The sequence below is a fragment of the Erpetoichthys calabaricus genome, chromosome 17, assembly GCF_900747795.2.
Source record: "Erpetoichthys calabaricus chromosome 17, fErpCal1.3, whole genome shotgun sequence".
In the NCBI taxonomy this organism is placed as follows: domain Eukaryota; kingdom Metazoa; phylum Chordata; class Cladistia; order Polypteriformes; family Polypteridae; genus Erpetoichthys; species Erpetoichthys calabaricus.
In genome coordinates, this window is record NC_041410.2 from 89,555,899 (window position 1) to 89,572,909 (window position 17,011).

The window sequence follows — 17,011 nt, forward strand, 5'->3', positions numbered from 1 at the left end:
TGTGTTTTTTGGGGGTCCGGAATGGATTAATGGCATTTCAATTCATTTCAATGGGGAAAATTGATTTGACATATGAGTAATCTGAGTTACGAGCTCCATCACGGAATGAATTAAACTCATAAGTCAAGGCACCGCTGTATTTCTTATTAAAGTCTCCATTATTTTGCATAGCACAGCAGTAAAACTTATTGGTCTTTAATTACCAGAAACCATTTTGTCTTCTGCTTGAAGATTACGACTGCAACTTTCCAATCCTCCGGTAGTTCTCCCCTTTTCAAGTGACTGCTCAGATATTCCTAATTTAGGGCTCACAGATGACGTCTTTAATGTTTTTTAATACAATTTGTAAAATCCCATTGGGTCCAGGGGGTTCCCCAACAGGTGGGGCCACCTAGCAATCACCGCCAGGAGCTGCCCTATAAATCTGGAGGGTCTCCCACAGTCTTTACTGTAGGTGATGAAACGTAACAATGGTGAAAGGATGGAAAGATGTAGCGGAATGCTCTCTTCTAATAAACTGCATCAGTGGATGAGGAAAACGAACCCACCACCATCCTTAAATCTGGTGGCCATGCTCCATCCTTCTCCGTTACGAACACCCAGTTAATAAAAGGTTTAGGTGCTGCTGGTGAAAACAACAACAACATTTATTTCTAGAGCACATTTTCATACAAATGATGGAGCTCAAAGTGCTTTACATGATGAAGAAAAAGAAAAAAGACAAAATAAATAAGAATTAAAATTAGGGAACACTAATTAACATAAAATAAAAGTAAGATCTGATGGCCCGGGAGGACAGAATAAACAAAAAAAAAAAACTCCAGAAGGTTGGAGAAAAAAAACAAAATCTGTAGGGGGCCACGAGTCCACCCGGCATTCTACCTAACATCAATGACCTCAATCAGTCCTCATGCTCTTCATCTTCCACATGGAAGGACTTGATGATGACGGTCATGTGGACCTCTGGCCTATAATCCATCAATGGAGGGACATCACGGTACTTTGATCAGGTGATGGTGGTGTAGATCGCCACCACAGAAAACCAGAAAGCAGAAAAAGTAGGAGTTAGTATGGATTACGGAGCCACCATGAATGCTAATGATAATTTATTGAATATACAGAATATCAGGGTTACACTAAAATGAAGCTCTGAGAAAGCCATGTTAAAGTAATGTGTTTTCAGCAGTGTTTTAAAGTGCTCCACTGTATTAGCCTGGCGAATTCCTACAGGCTATTCCATATTTTAGGTGTCTAACAGCAGAAGGCCGCCTCACCACTTCTTTTAAGTTTAGCTCTTGGAATTCTAAGCAGACCCTCATTTGAAGATCTAAGGTTACAAGTTGGAGTGTAAGGTGAGAGGCATTACGAGATACAGGATGGAGCGAGATGATTGAAGGCTTTGTAAACCATCAGCAGTATTTTAAAGTCAATACTAAATTACACGGGTAACCAGTGTAGTGATGCTAAGACTGGGGTGATGTGCTTGGATTTTCTTTTCCTACCTCAGATTCTAGCAGCTGCATTCTGCACCAGTTGCAATCGATTGATGTCTTTTTTGGGTGGTCCTGAGAGGAGTGCGTTACAGTCATCTAGTTGACTGAAAACAAAAGCATGAACTAATTTCTCAGCATCTTGCAATGTTATAAAAGGTCTAACTTTTGCTATGTTTCTTAAATGAAAAAATGCTGTCCTAGTAATCTGATTAATTTGTGATTTAAAATTCAAGTCAGAGTCAATAGTTAATAGTTACCCCTAACTTCTTTCCCTCCTGTCTTCACTTTTAATCCTAATGCATCAAGTTTATTTCTAATAACTTCATTATATCCATTTTTGCCAATCACTAACATTTCTCTTTTCTCCTTATTTAGTTTGAGAAAAATTCTACTCATCCATTCAGAAAAACAAGTAAGACATTGGGGTCAGTGAATCAAGAGAATCGGGGTCATCAGGCGCTATTGATAAATACAGTTGTGTGTTGTCAGCATAGCTGTGGTGGATCATGTGATGCCCCAAGATAATCTGACCTAACGAAAGAGCAGCAGATCCAGGATAGAGCCTTGTGGACCACCATATAGAATATCAGGGGTCTTTGAAGTATAATCACTGCAACTAACAAAGAATTTTCTACCTGCCAGGTAGAACTCAAATTAATTTAAGACCCTGCCTGAGAGGCCCACCCACTGACTAAGGTGATTTCTAAGAATACTGTGATCAGTGTTATCAAAGGCGGCACTCAGATCTAAGAGGACGAGAGCAGATAGATGGCCTCTGTCTGCATTTACCCACAAGTTACTGACTATGTTTAACGAGTGCAGGTTCTGTACTGCGATTTGTTCTGAAATCCGACTGAAACTGATCAAGAATAGCAGGTTTATTGAGGTGGACATTTAGCTGCATAATGACGGCCTTCTCTAGGATTTTACTTAAGAAAGGCAGGCTTGATGAGGATTGATGGAGTCAAACGGAAAATGGAACAATCAAAAAGTCCCGCCACATTGTACTGTGCCTACAAAAAACACAAATCCAATAGCCCCTCCGCATCTGTGCAAACCTGTTTAAAGACACAGACCCCAATTTACAAACAGGCGTCTGCACGACCAGTGTTGATATTCACATTTAACAATCACTCGACCGGACAAACGTACACCACAATAAATCTGGAGCGTCTCCCACAGTTCCTGGCGGTTCACTGTGAGTCGGTGAGATCACTTGTGGTTTGCTGTGCTTGTGCCTTTTGTATACAGTGGAACCTCGGTTTGCAAGCATAATTCGTTCCGGAAACGTGCTCGTAGTGCAAAGCACTCGCATATCAAAGTGAATTTCCCCATAAGAAACAATGGAAACTCAGATGATTTGTTCCACAACCCAAAACTATTCATATAAAAATGATTAATAAAAAATATAAAGTAAAAATACATAAAACAAATTAACCTGCACTTATCCTTTCAAAAGAATCATGGCTGGTGTGAGTGAGTTTCTAAACTCTTGTGGGATTCCACCCAATGGGACGACACGCGGAAGAGCGTCCCAAAACAATCGCAGTCTCCCAGCGCTGTAGCAGTTCGCCGTAAAAGCGAATCCGAAAAGATCGCGGACATGCTATAAGCGCCTGCCGTCGATGGGTGATACAAGGAACAAGGAACGTTATAAATGTGCAGGGCACTGCCTGACTGCTGTGCCTATTTCAAGCTGAATAAAGGTGGTGTTGACTCAGCTTTGTGTCTTAGTGTGCAAGACGGGGACTTGCACGTCACAGCACACAAGCGCGCGCGAGCACACACACACGAGCGTGCACACACACACATACACACACGCGTGCGCACACACAGTCACAATGCTAATGCTGTGGTAAACACTATACGCTCGTACGGATGTTGACTATATGAGTGAGGCACGCCGACTCAGACAGAGAATAGGAGATGATTACCCACAATCCCGCAGAGAGAGAGAGAGAGAAGAACCATCAGCTCAGTTGTGATCACATGACGCTCAGCAAACAAAGCGTATACATACTACTCGCACTGCAAGACCTTGCTCGTTTATCAAGTCAAAATTTATTAAAAATTTTTGCTCGTCTTGCAAAACACTCGTAAACCAAGTTACTCGCAAACCGAGGTTCCACTGTATTTTGAAATTTTGACTGTCTTGCTCTGTTTTATTTCCCCCGACTACTCTTTTTAGATTCTGTTTCTGGACTTTGTTCACCTCTGATTGCCTTTGTCGACAACTCCTTTGTGCCCTTTGTGCTTTTCGGAATTTTACAGTATAGCATTTTGTGAGGATAAAACTTTTATTTTATAAAGATCCTGCGTTTGCCCTTATTGTAGCCGGGTTTTCTGTGTATACCCCCTTCTAGTAGACTTTTGCGGAAGATATTTTGGAGTTTATGTGCTTTTGGGACCCCACTTTGTTAACGTACGGTTTACTTCGTTTTGATCCTTCTGCGTTGACTCGTAGATTTATTAGTGTAGAACTCTGAATGGTTTTTGGCTACGTCTTTCTTCTGGTTGCTGTTATTTACCATATACAGTGGTGTGAAAAACTATTTGCCCCCTTCCTGATTTCTTATTCTTTTGCATGTTTGTCACACAAAATGTTTCTGATCATCAAACACATTTAACCATTAGTCAAATATAACACAAGTAAACACAAAATGCAGTTTTTAAATGATGGTGTTTATTATTTAGGGAGAAAAAAAAATCCAAACCTACATGGCCCTGTGTGAAAAAGTAATTGCCCCCTGAACCTAATAACTGGTTGGGCCACCCTTAGCAGCAATAACTGCAATCAAGCGTTTGCGATAACTTGCAATGAGTCTTTTACAGCGCTCTGGAGGAATTTTGGCCCACTCATCTTTGCAAAATTGTTGTAATTCAGCTTTATTTGAGGGTTTTCTAGCATGAACCGCCTTTTTAAGGTCATGCCATAGCATCTCAATTGGATTCAGGTCAGGACTTTGACTAGGCCACTCCAAAGTCTTCATTTTGTTTTTCTTCAGCCATTCAGAGGTGGATTTGCTGGTGTGTTTTGGGTCATTGTCCTGTTGCAGCACCCAAGATCGCTTCAGCTTGAGTTGACGAACAGATGGCCGGACATTCTCCTTCAGGATTTTTTGGTAGACAGTAGAATTCATGGTTCCATCTATCACAGCAAGCCTTCCAGGTCCTGAAGCAGCAAAACAACCCCAGACCATCACACTACCACCACCATATTTTACTGTTGGTATGATATTCTTTTTCTGAAATGCTGTGTTCCTTTTACGCCAGATGTAACGGGACATTTGCCTTCCAAAAAGTTCAACTTTTGACTCATCAGTCCACAAGGTATTTTCCCAAAAGTCTTGGCAATCATTGAGATGTTTCTTAGCAAAATTGAGACGAGCCCTAATGTTCTTTTTGCTTAACAGTGGTTTGCGTCTTGGAAATCTGCCATGCAAGCCGTTTTTGCCCAGTCTCTTTCTTATGGTGGAGTCGTGAACACTGACCTTAATTGAGGCAAGTGAGGCCTGCAGTTCTTTAGACGTTGTCCTGGGGTCTTTTGTGACCTCTCGGATGAGTCGTCTCTGTGCTCTTGGGGTAATTTTAGTCGGCCGGCCACTCCTGGGAAGGTTCACCACTGTTCCATGTTTTTGCCATTTGTGGATAATGGCTCTCACTGTGGTTCGCTGGAGTCCCAAAGCTTTAGAAATGGCTTTATAACCTTTACCAGACTGATAGATCTCAATTACTTCTGTTCTCATTTGTTCCTGAATTTCTTTGGATCTTGGCATGATGTCTAGCTTTTGAGGTGCTTTTGGTCTACTGCTCTGTGTCAGGCAGCTCCTATTTAAGTGATTTCTTGATTGAAACAGGTGTGGCAGTAATCAGGCCTGGGGGTGGCTACGGAAATTGAACTCAGGTGTGATACACCACAGTTAGGTTATTTTTTAACAAGGGGGCAATTACTTTTTCACACACGGCCATGTAGGTTTGGATTTTTTTTCTCCCTAAATAATAAACACCATCATTTACAAACTGCATTTTGTGTTTACTTGTGTTATATTTGACTAATGGTTAAATGTGTTTGATGATCAGAAACATTTTGTGTGACAAACATGCAAAAGAATAAGAAATCAGGAAGGGGGCAAATAGTTTTTCACACCACTGTATACTCGTGTATAAGTCGGAAAACAGAAAAATCGATCATAAAATCAGACCCCGACTTATAGACCCGTTCAAAAAATACGACACTTAAACTTATTTATTTATTTTTTTTACATCTTCTTGCCTCCTCCAATCTCTCATCAGTTTCTCAGACATATCAAATTTTGTTGCAGCAGTGCAGTTACCAATTTCTTTCGCCACTTCAACGACTTCATATTTTCTTCTGATCGAACGCTCCTTCGTAGATGAGGGATACTCTTACGATAAAGGTGTATGAGGGTGTGAGATACAAAAAGCACAAATCCGTACATATGTCACTTTGGAATAGTTCGGATATTACCGTATGGTCACGTAGACACAATACATAGAAACAAAAGGCAGCGTGCTCCGTGGTGACTCTCTCTGGTGGGCGTTAGCATATTGAAATCTCTTGGACCAATAGCGTGAGTTTTCCGCATTCGGCTTATACGACCGACATTATAAAATACCGGAAATTATACGGTAAAATCAAGCCCCGACTTATCCGCAGGAGAACTTAAACGCGAGTATATACGGTAATTTAAAATGCCTCCTAGAGACGGTACAGCAACATTTTACCACCACTGAAAACGACTCAGCGGAAAAGGCCAACAACACAGAGAGGAAAGGAAGCAAAATTTACAGCAAGGGATGATTTTGTTTAAGGCTGGTGAAGCATCCCACTTTACATAAATGTGTCATCTCTCAAGTGTATAATAAAGATGGAGATTATGGTGTCGTGGCGGAAAGAAAGATGGATGGATGAACAGATTATGTCTTTTGTGTGCACCCATGACGGCCAAAGACCTGGGACTCCAAGAGAAAGACATAGAGAGAGACGTCTGACCTGTGGCAAAAATGACAAGTTGTCACTAAAATGTAGGAGGGCAGGCCAAGAAGACCTAGGACCCCCATACAGTCGAGACGAGAGACCACCTTAAAAAGATGCATGGGAGCACCCAAACCAACATCTATGCACCGCAGACACCAACACAACTGTATCGTTATTATTATTAATAAAGTGGATCATTAACCCCACTGCAGGTGCCAAAAACAGAAAGCCGTCATTTTGTTTTGTTCAGCCAATCGTCGCCACTCTCTCCCCTTCTCTTCCAGCCCAGTTTCTTATCCATGTCGGCCAGAAAGGCTACCATATGGGCTGAGCTTTTATTTTTTTCCCAGACAGCTTCTGAAATACAAATGTCCTTTCTCGACTAGGATTTGAATGGGTGCGCTTGTCAGCGTCTTGCCCGCCTTTCACTCCCACCTCCAGGACGAGCACCTGCACGCAGACTGGCATTCGGCCCTCAGTAGGTGCCACATATGCTCCTATTGTCTAGAAAAGGAGCCACAACTTCAGCTTGGCCAAATACAGCATTCTCGCTTCGGCCTCCAACATGACAGGCCGCTTTCCTGATATGCTTGTGACCAAAACAAAACGTATTGTCTGAACGGAAACATACAAGAAATTGCACGCTGGCGAAAGAGGGCACAACAGAGTGAGCGGGGTGCAGAATGCACACATTTAAGCATGACCCCCACTGAATGTAAATTGAACAAAAAGACAGTCCAGCATTGGAGGGTCTGCACTGTCGCACGGCTGAGCACAGAATTCATTTCTTTGACATTTAAGGAGAGGAGGCTTTCACTGTTCTTGCAATTTGATTTTTCATGGATTTTTGTTAACTGCCTATTGCTTCCAGCATTAATGGATGTCTTAGAAAGCCTATCCATCCATCTCTCCATTTTGTGTAACATTAAGTGGTCCCAGACCCATAAAAAGGTGTTATTACCATTATAAGATAATGATCATTAATTACAATTATTATAACATAACATTCCCAAACCCTTTGATCCAATACAAGGACATGGGAGGCTGGAGCCCACTCCAGCAGCACTGGGTACAAGGCAGGAACCAACCCTGGGCAGGATGCCAATCTCTCACAGTTCTGTCTCTCACACACACACACACTAATACACAATGCCAGCTTGGAACAGTCAATGAGCCTCACATGCATGTCTTTAGGATTGAGGAGGAAGACCACCGCAGACACTGAGAGAACTTGTGAACTCCACTTGACAACGACCAGCAAAGGACTTCACTAAATAATACTGGAATAGGCTGCAGCCTCCCACAACTGCAAACTGGACTTAGTGGGATTGGGGATACACGTACTGTATGTTTGTACAGTCTACCTACGTTGTATATGTATCTGTATGTACGTATACATGTATGTACAGTTTATGTGCTTATATATATGTATGTCTGTATGTACATATGTATACAGTTTATGTGTGTGTATGCATGTATGTAAGTTTATATGTATGTACAGTTTATATGCTTATATATGTATGTATGTACAGTTTATGTGTGTGCATGTATATATGTATGTATGTATCTATATGTAAGTTTACATGTATGTACAGTTTATGTGCTTATATATATGTATGTCTGTATGTACAGTTTATGTGTATGTATGTATGTATGTATATATGTATGTATGTATGTATGTATATATATATATATATTTACTTACAGATGTGTATTTATATATCTTTATATATAATCTTCATTTGGATCTTGATCTTTGTTTGTCCGCGAATTCACTGCCTTGTGTGGTGTTCCTGCTGTGTTCAGTAGAGGGCAGTAGTGATGGAGGAGGAGAGGAAGTGAGAGGGAGGATCGTTGGATGAGGTTGGAGTGTGGTGATTAAAGAGGATTGAACTAAAGGAGACTACGTGCTGTTTGAACTGGCTGAATACACAACACCTTGGTTGTTACTTTTCTTTACAAACACTGTCCATACCACTCTTTGTGTTTACATCTGGCGTCGACACCTGCTTCGTTGTCGAGACTGTGGTTTTTTGTGTTTCTATTGACCGTCGTTGGCAGCACTTCGTCCAAATCGAATGTTCACCCACTTCTTGGAGTCGGCAGTCAGAGTATATAAGTCGGGCACACTTCTGTGATTTTCCATCAGTCGGCATTTGGAGTTCAAGAAAGAAGCATTGGTTCTTCCTTACTCTTTGGATTGCCACAAAGCAACCTGCGAGATTGGAGAAAGGTTGAGAAGAGATCGTGAGAGGAAACGACAGCGTCTTGAAAACGAGACGGACTGTGAACGGAGAGAAGCAGAAATGCTCCTCCACCACCACATAATTACTATTCGGACAGTGATTCCAAGTAGGCCGTTCCTATCAAATCAATGTCCAAGGGTTTTGTTTTGTAATTTTGTTTCCCTTATAAAAAATCATAATGCTGTGCGACGAAGGGCCCAGTTCATGACTGGCAGCCGCGTTTAAACAGGGAGCCCTTCACAGACAACTTGACAACTTTAACATGCGCAACGTAGTTGGGCGTACATGGCTAGTCAGCTATAATTTCATAGCTCAGAAGACCAGGTACAGGATTGTTTTTGTTTTTCAGTCCTACAAGAGGTGAGTGACAAGGGGCTTTATAGGTGGTTCTTGGAATTTGACCCCTGCTTAGACTGTTAAGGTAGATTTATGCAGGAAGCCAAAACTCCAAGTGTGTTGAGAGGATTCAAGTGCATGAGAGAGAGAGAGTGTATAATGAGAGATGGAGATGGAGGCCATCCACAAAAAAAGAAACAGCTGTTAGGCTAGCAGAGGTGGCTTGTCTCAGTAGATGTAATGTGACAGCTGAGTGAGGGATCAAGCAAAGAGCCGGTCTGCAGCTGTCTCTGTTGGTGGCCCACCATCTTTCAAAATTGAAGAAATGTTATAGTGGCACATTTCACCGGGTATCTGGATTAACCATTTATTTTCTGCATTGGGAAAGACAAAAGTTTTAAAATAAAAGTTGCAGCCATTAATTTAGCCAATTATTTATAATAATTATTTTTAAAAAGTATGCATATTTAAATATGCATAACTATCTATTATATAGTTCCTTTCATCTATAAATTAAATATATAGTGCCTTTCACTATCTATCTATCTATCTATCTATCTAATATAGTGCCTTTCATTATCTATCTATCTATCTATCTATCTATCTATCTATCTATCTATCTATCTATCTATCTATCTATCTATCTATCTATCTATCTATCTATCTATCTATCTATCACACTGCCATTTACCAGGCTGGAGTTTGAACCTAGAAGTGTGTGGCAGCAGTGCTAAGCCCCGTGACGCCACACATGCCAGTTAATTTCAATGTCTGTTTGCTCCGGCCTGAACATTTACAGTTACTTTAAGAATGCTGTGCCTACAGGAAGTCTTCAGACCCCGTCACTTTTCTCACATTTTGTTACATCGATAGCCTTCTGCTTAAATTGTTTAAATTCATTTGCTTCCCTCATCAAACAACCCTCTCCATACCCTAGAATGACAAAGTGACAACAGGATTTTAGGAACTGGTGCAATGTTTTTTTTTTTTTTACATCATAAACTGAAATCTCACATTGACACAAGTAAACCTGACCTTCTACTTAGCAGATCACTGAAGCAACAATTAAAGCCTGGAGTCTTCTTGGGTTTAACTCAGCAAGCTTCACATACCTGGATTTGGGGGATTTTCTGCCATTCTTCTCTGCTGATCCTCTTCAGCTCTGTCAGGTTGGAGGGAGGCTATCAGTGCACAGCGATGTTCAGGTGTCTCCAGAGATGTTCAATTGGGTTCAAGTCTGGGCCACTGAGGAACATTCCAAGTGTTGTCTTGCTCCATCCTAAATCTCAGAATGCCTCTCACCTTACACATGAACCCAAGTCTCCTTACTGCAGGGCAGCGGTGCTATCACTGTGCCACCATGCCACACAAACTATGAGTCAGAGAGAGAATTTGATGAAACAATAACCCAACAACGGAATTCAACCTGGCAGAGTTAATGGGGGCTTTAAAGTACAGCTGAAAGAGGCCATTGCCTGAGTGTTAGAAATAAAAAGGCTCAGCAGACACCTGTTTCCCATTTTACGTCCTGTTTTTCCTTAAAATGACGTTGGTTCTCCTGCTTGGGCTATCAGTGCAGCTAAAACATCCTGCTTACAAATTCACTATGTACTAATGGACATGTTTGTAGTCTTCATATGGCAAGTGACTAACTTTGTACCACTTCTCACGTGGGTCAGATTTTCAGTCCCTTCTCTCCTCAGATTAGGAGGCACAGTGCTCTCTATAAACTCTAAACAGATAAAAATTAAAATAAAAAGCTTGTTAATGTTAAGTTTTTAATAAGTTGGAAGTGTTTTACAGCAACTCAGCTTCAAGCACCAAAAGATCACAAGGTAAGGAAAAATATCACATGACAGTCACTCATACCAGGTCAGGGCTGCGGCTGCCAGAGCCTACACTGGCACCACTGAGCACTAAGCAGGAAACAGCAGGGGGTCACATCTACCCCGGGACAAATAAAGTTCTACCTGTCTGTCTATCTACCTACCTATTATATAGTGCCTTTCACTATCTATCTATCTATCTATCTATCTATCTATCTATCTATCTATCTATCATTTAATTAGAAATATATCTACATTTTTAATCTTGCCTACTACACTATCTATCTATCTATCTATCTATCTATCTATCTATCTATCTATCTATCATTTAATTATCAATATATCTACATTTTTAATCTTGCCTACTACACTATCTATCTATCTATCTATCTATCTATCTATCTATCTATCTATCATTTAATTATCAATATATCTACATTTTTAATCTTGCCTACTACACTATCTATCTATCTATCTATCTATCTATCTATCTATCTATCTATCTATCTATCTATCTATCTATCTATCTATCTATCTATCTATCATTTAATTATCAATATATCTACATTTTTAATCTTGCCTACTACACTATCTATCTATCTATCTATCTATCTATCTATCTATCTATCTATCTATCTATCTATCTATCTATCTATCTATCTATCTATCATTTAATTATCAATATATCTACATTTTTAATCTTGCCTACTACACTATCTATCTATCTATCTATCTATCTATCTATCTATCTATCTATCTATCTATCTATCTATCTATCTATCTATCTATCATTTAATTATCAATATATCTACATTTTTAATCTTGCCTACTACACTATCTATCTATCTATCTATCTATCTATCTATCTATCTATCTATCTATCTATCTATCTATCTATCATTTAATTATCAATATATCTACATTTTTAATCTTGCCTACTACACTATCTATCTATCTATCTATCTATCTATCTATCTATCTATCTATCTATCTATCTATCTATCATTTAATTATCAATATATCTACATTTTTAATCTTGCCTACTACACTATATATCTATCTATCTATCATTTAATTATCAATATATCTACATTTTTAATCTTGCCTACTACACTATCTATCTATCTATCTATCTATCTATCTATCTATCTATCATTTAATTATCAATATATCTACATTTTTAATCTTGCCTACTACACTATCTATCTATCTATCTATCTATCTATCTATCTATCTATCTATCTATCTATCTATCTATCATTTAATTATCAATATATCTACATTTTTAATCTTGCCTACTACACTATCTATCTATCTATCTATCTATCTATCTATCTATCTATCTATCTATCATTTAATTATCAATATATCTACATTTTTAATCTTGCCTACTACACTATCTATCTATCTATCTATCTATCTATCTATCTATCATTTAATTATCAATATATCTACATTTTTAATCTTGCCTACTACACTATCTATCTATCTATCTATCTATCTATCTATCTATCTATCTATCTATCTATCTATCTATCTATCTATCTATCATTTAATTATCAATATATCTACATTTTTAATCTTGCCTACTACACTATCTATCTATCTATCTATCTATCTATCTATCTATCTATCTATCTATCTATCTATCTATCATTTAATTATCAATATATCTACATTTTTAATCTTGCCTACTACACTATCTATCTATCTATCTATCTATCTATCTATCTATCTATCTATCTATCTATCTATCTATCTATCATTTAATTATCAATATATCTACATTTTTAATCTTGCCTACTACACTATCTATCTATCTATCTATCTATCTATCTATCTATCTATCTATCTATACAGAGCCGACACCCTCACAAACCTGCACCAGCCAACTTTCTAAATTAATAAATATCAATATGATGAAACTGACCATAAGGGTCTTGCTGTAGGACAAGCCGCCACTCACAGAGGACGCCCCCCGGTACGGTTGCTTTGCCAAAATGAAGCAGACCTGCATGGCTCTCGGCTGTCTGGCGTTACAGCTGCTTATCTTGTTTGGCTATTCATTCTAAACCATAAAATACAGAATTGAACGTCTCACTGGTTTAAGCCGTGCCAGGAGATTAATGTTTTTTTAATGTCACTTTGGAAAAAAACCTCAAAAAGCAGATGATTAGAAATGTCACCTCTTATTTAAGTTTAATGTGCTCTCCTAATGTTGGAAGCCATTCATTTGAAGGCGATTCTGCGCCTAATTAGGTCCTGAGGTTCATTTATTGTGCTGCCACGGGCTGGGCTGGGCAGATCCTGGCCTGCAGAAGACGTTTTCTTTCTAATGCAGACATTCATCAGGCAATGCGAGCCTTCATGCTTCTCACACATTTGTGCTTTTATTTATTGTCTGTTTACCTGTCACGGGTTGCGCTCCCCTGGTATGGCGTCTGAACTGTTCTTGTGACTTTTGCAGGAAGTCATTTTTCTTTCTTTTTTGTTTCTTAGGGAGCAATCCAAGTGGCTGCTAATGATTTTCTGAATGTTTATTCTGCTCACACTTCCTTGGGATAATTTGTCCTCCTCTTTGTTCAGCAGGACCCTGATCAGACAACACTTAAAGCCACTCACTCGTCACCTCTTTTTTTTTTTAATGTTTGCTTATTCCATAACTGTGGAAAACACATTGGCCTGTTGCTTCACTTAAGAATCCTACACAGTATGATAAACGGAAGGACGACTGGAGTCCAAAAAAAAAGCTGGAGAAGGTCAATTAGGAATCAACAAATGATCAGGAGCTCTACCCATGTCAGGTGTCAGTTTGACATCTGGCTCTACGTTCTGGGAGCAGGCCGCATTTACAGCACCTGTACAGGAAGGGGCGGGGCCTTCTCTGGGCATCAGGGCGGGATTAGGTGTCTTCTTTGGGTGTGGCAGAGGTGGAAAGAAAAGGGGGGTGAAGTCACCAAGAAGCACACAGGTGACAATATGTCGCCTTGGATAGAGGCATCTGCTAAATAATAATAATAATAATTATAATAAAATCCAATCAAAATTTATGCTGATTGCACATCCAGTAGTTTGAGGACCAAGCCCTAAGTGCTGAAAGTCCAGACATTACGATGCTAATCCCTTATTTAGTGTGTAGCCTTTTGCTTGTCTGTGCTGCTCATTCCATTAAGTGACATACTGTAGGTGGTCTCATTGGGTGCCATCACTCGAGAGGTGCCTTTAATGAAAATGATATGGCAACACTCCGGAATACCCCTGCCACACTGTGGATGATGAGGGGCACCATTTTGGTAACTTCGCTTGTGTTCCAGATAAGGGCGCAATTGTCTCCACATGGGTTTTGCCTGGAGCTGGATTGAGACTAGACGCTACCAAACAAAAAAAACTGTTAAGTCTTATGATTATTATTATTATCTATTGTCTTCTACTTCTTCTTCTTTCGGATGCTCCTGTTAGGGGTTGCCACAGCAGATCATCTTCTTCCTTAACTTCCTGTCCTCGTCATCTTGCTCTGTCACCCCCATCACCTGCATGTTCTCTCTCACAACATCCATAGACCTTCTCTTAGGCCTTCCTCTTCTCCTCTTAACTGGCAGCTCTATCCTTAGCACCCTTCTCCCAATATACTCATCATCTCTCCTCTGCACATGTCCAAACCAACACAATCTCGCCTCTCTGACTTTGTCTCCCACCCGTCCTCCTTGAGGTGACCCTCTAATTTCCTCATTTCCAGTCCTGTCCATCCTCGTCACCCCAATGCAAATCTTAGTATCTTTAACTTTGCCACTTCCAGCTCTGTCTCCTGCTTTCTGGTCAGTACCACCGTCTCCAACCCATATCACATAGCTGGTCTCACTACCGTCCTGTAGACCTTCCCTTTCACTCTTGCTGATACTCGTCTGTCACAAATCACTCCTGACACTCTTCTCCACCCATTCCACCCTCACTGCACTCTCATCTTCACTTCTCTTCCACAATCCCTGTTACTCTGTACTGTTGATCCCAAGTATTTAAACTCACCCACCTACCCCACCTCCTCACCATTCCACTGACCTCCCTCTCATTCACACACATGTATTCTGTCTTGGGGGTAATACTGACCTTCATTCCTCTCCTCTCTAGAGCAGATCTCCACCTCTCCAGGGTCTTCTCAACTATTGTCTATAATAGTTTAAATGTTTTAACTAGGGGGACATGCAGGTGATGGGTGTAACAGAGCAAGATAACGAGGACAGAAAGATATGGAAGAAGATGATCTGCTGTGGCAACCCCTAATGGGAGCAGCTGAAAGAAAGAAGAAGAAGAAGAAGATATTTACAAGATGGAGCCTAAAGATAACCCACATTTTGAAAGAGAATAAAAAATTAACAAAGCTATCTAAAAAATGGTCTATATTTCTGAAAAGTACATAAGAAATAGTTTTATTTTAATGGGTTTTAAAAATCATATCAGACAAATAACGGCCATCTTTGGCAATGTATTGCTGAAGATGTTCCTGGAAGTTCTCCATCAGTCTCCGAGTCATCTCAGGCAGACTGGCGTCGATTTCTTGTCTGATCCTTTCCATCAAATCCTCAAGAGATCGAAGACGATGTTTGAAAACCTTTTTTATTTAGGTATCCCCATGGGGTTCAATCTGTGATGACCATGCCGGCCACCCCACGTCTCCCTCAACACTCCGATGGAATGCCTTGGCGATTGCTGAATGGATGCTCTTACTGCTTCCACATTTTCTGGTGTTCTAACGCTCCTAGGTCTGCCAGGTGGATTTCTTTTCAGTCGCCCGAAGGTTAGAAATCGTTTTCTGATCATTTACAGATGCATTTCGACTGAGCGTGAAGCGTGTATGGAACGCTCTCCGTGTCGCTATCACAGAACGGTTGTTCTCATAATCCACTTCAACAACAAAGCCCCGATGTTCGCCGGTCTAACTCATGATGGGAGAGCCTAACCTACCGAATGAGACCACCTACCCCACCTCTCTACCCCAACTACAACCCCTCACATTTCTCTCTCGAAATGTGGGAGATCTTTATACCCCACCCTATACAATAAAATAACGTGCATTCCTGATGGTCGAATTCTTGTATTCCCCATCACAAGTGATCAGCGGTTTTAAAATTCACTGGCTGGTGATCAGGATTCATAGACTCCAATTAAATATTCTTAAAAATGAAATTTCAGGATGATCAGGGAGCAGAGGGAAGGCTGTAAGACCAAAGAGAATAAATATGGAGGGAGCGATGAGTAGCTCTGCTTAGAATAGCTTAACGCTTGGGCTCATATGGTGGGTATAGCAGCAGAAAGGCAATGAGACACCGCAGGACTTCAGAACTGATGTTGATAAAAGAAAAAAGAATTTGGAGAACTTGGACCTCAAGGACTTCAACGCTGTGAGCCCAGAGCCGTGACAGATGTCACTCAGTGTTGCTACAATCAAACAGAAGGTTAAAAGAAGCTTCCAGAAACTGCTTATTTATTACCATTGTAGCACATATCTATTAAACAGCCTTGCTTGAACACGTGTTACTGGGCAGACGGGCCTCACTCTTCAGGGCATGCCAGTCAGCTGCATGGCACACACTGGGCATTGTTGAGTTGACCCAAAGGGTCTGTCTCTTCACACGAACTTCACAACATAAGAATAGAGGGATCACTGTGCAAAGTCACACAAGATGGCATTCTGGGCTGATGATCTGTACCAGTCTGCACAATGTGCCAGTGTCGTATTAGTAACAAAAATCACATTCTTCTTTTTTTTTATTTTAAAAGCAACAGCTTATTATTATTACGTGTAATTCACATGATTATTTATAGGCAAGCGCGACGACCCGGGTTCAAATCCAGCTTTTCACCTGCAGGTATTCTGCTCTTATTCTAAACCCACTAATAACCTGCAAGTTACATCTAAATTGTCCCCCTAGGACTGAGTGTAAGTGTACGAGTCAGTGCGCCCTGTGATGAGATGGCATCCCATTGACAAGCGATCCTTGCCTTGCATCCGACCCTGACAACGCTGACTATGACAGCAGGCTCAGAAATAGTGAATAGATGGTGCAGGTGTGTGTGCATCCATCACAGGACAGCAATCCTCAGCATGTAATTTGT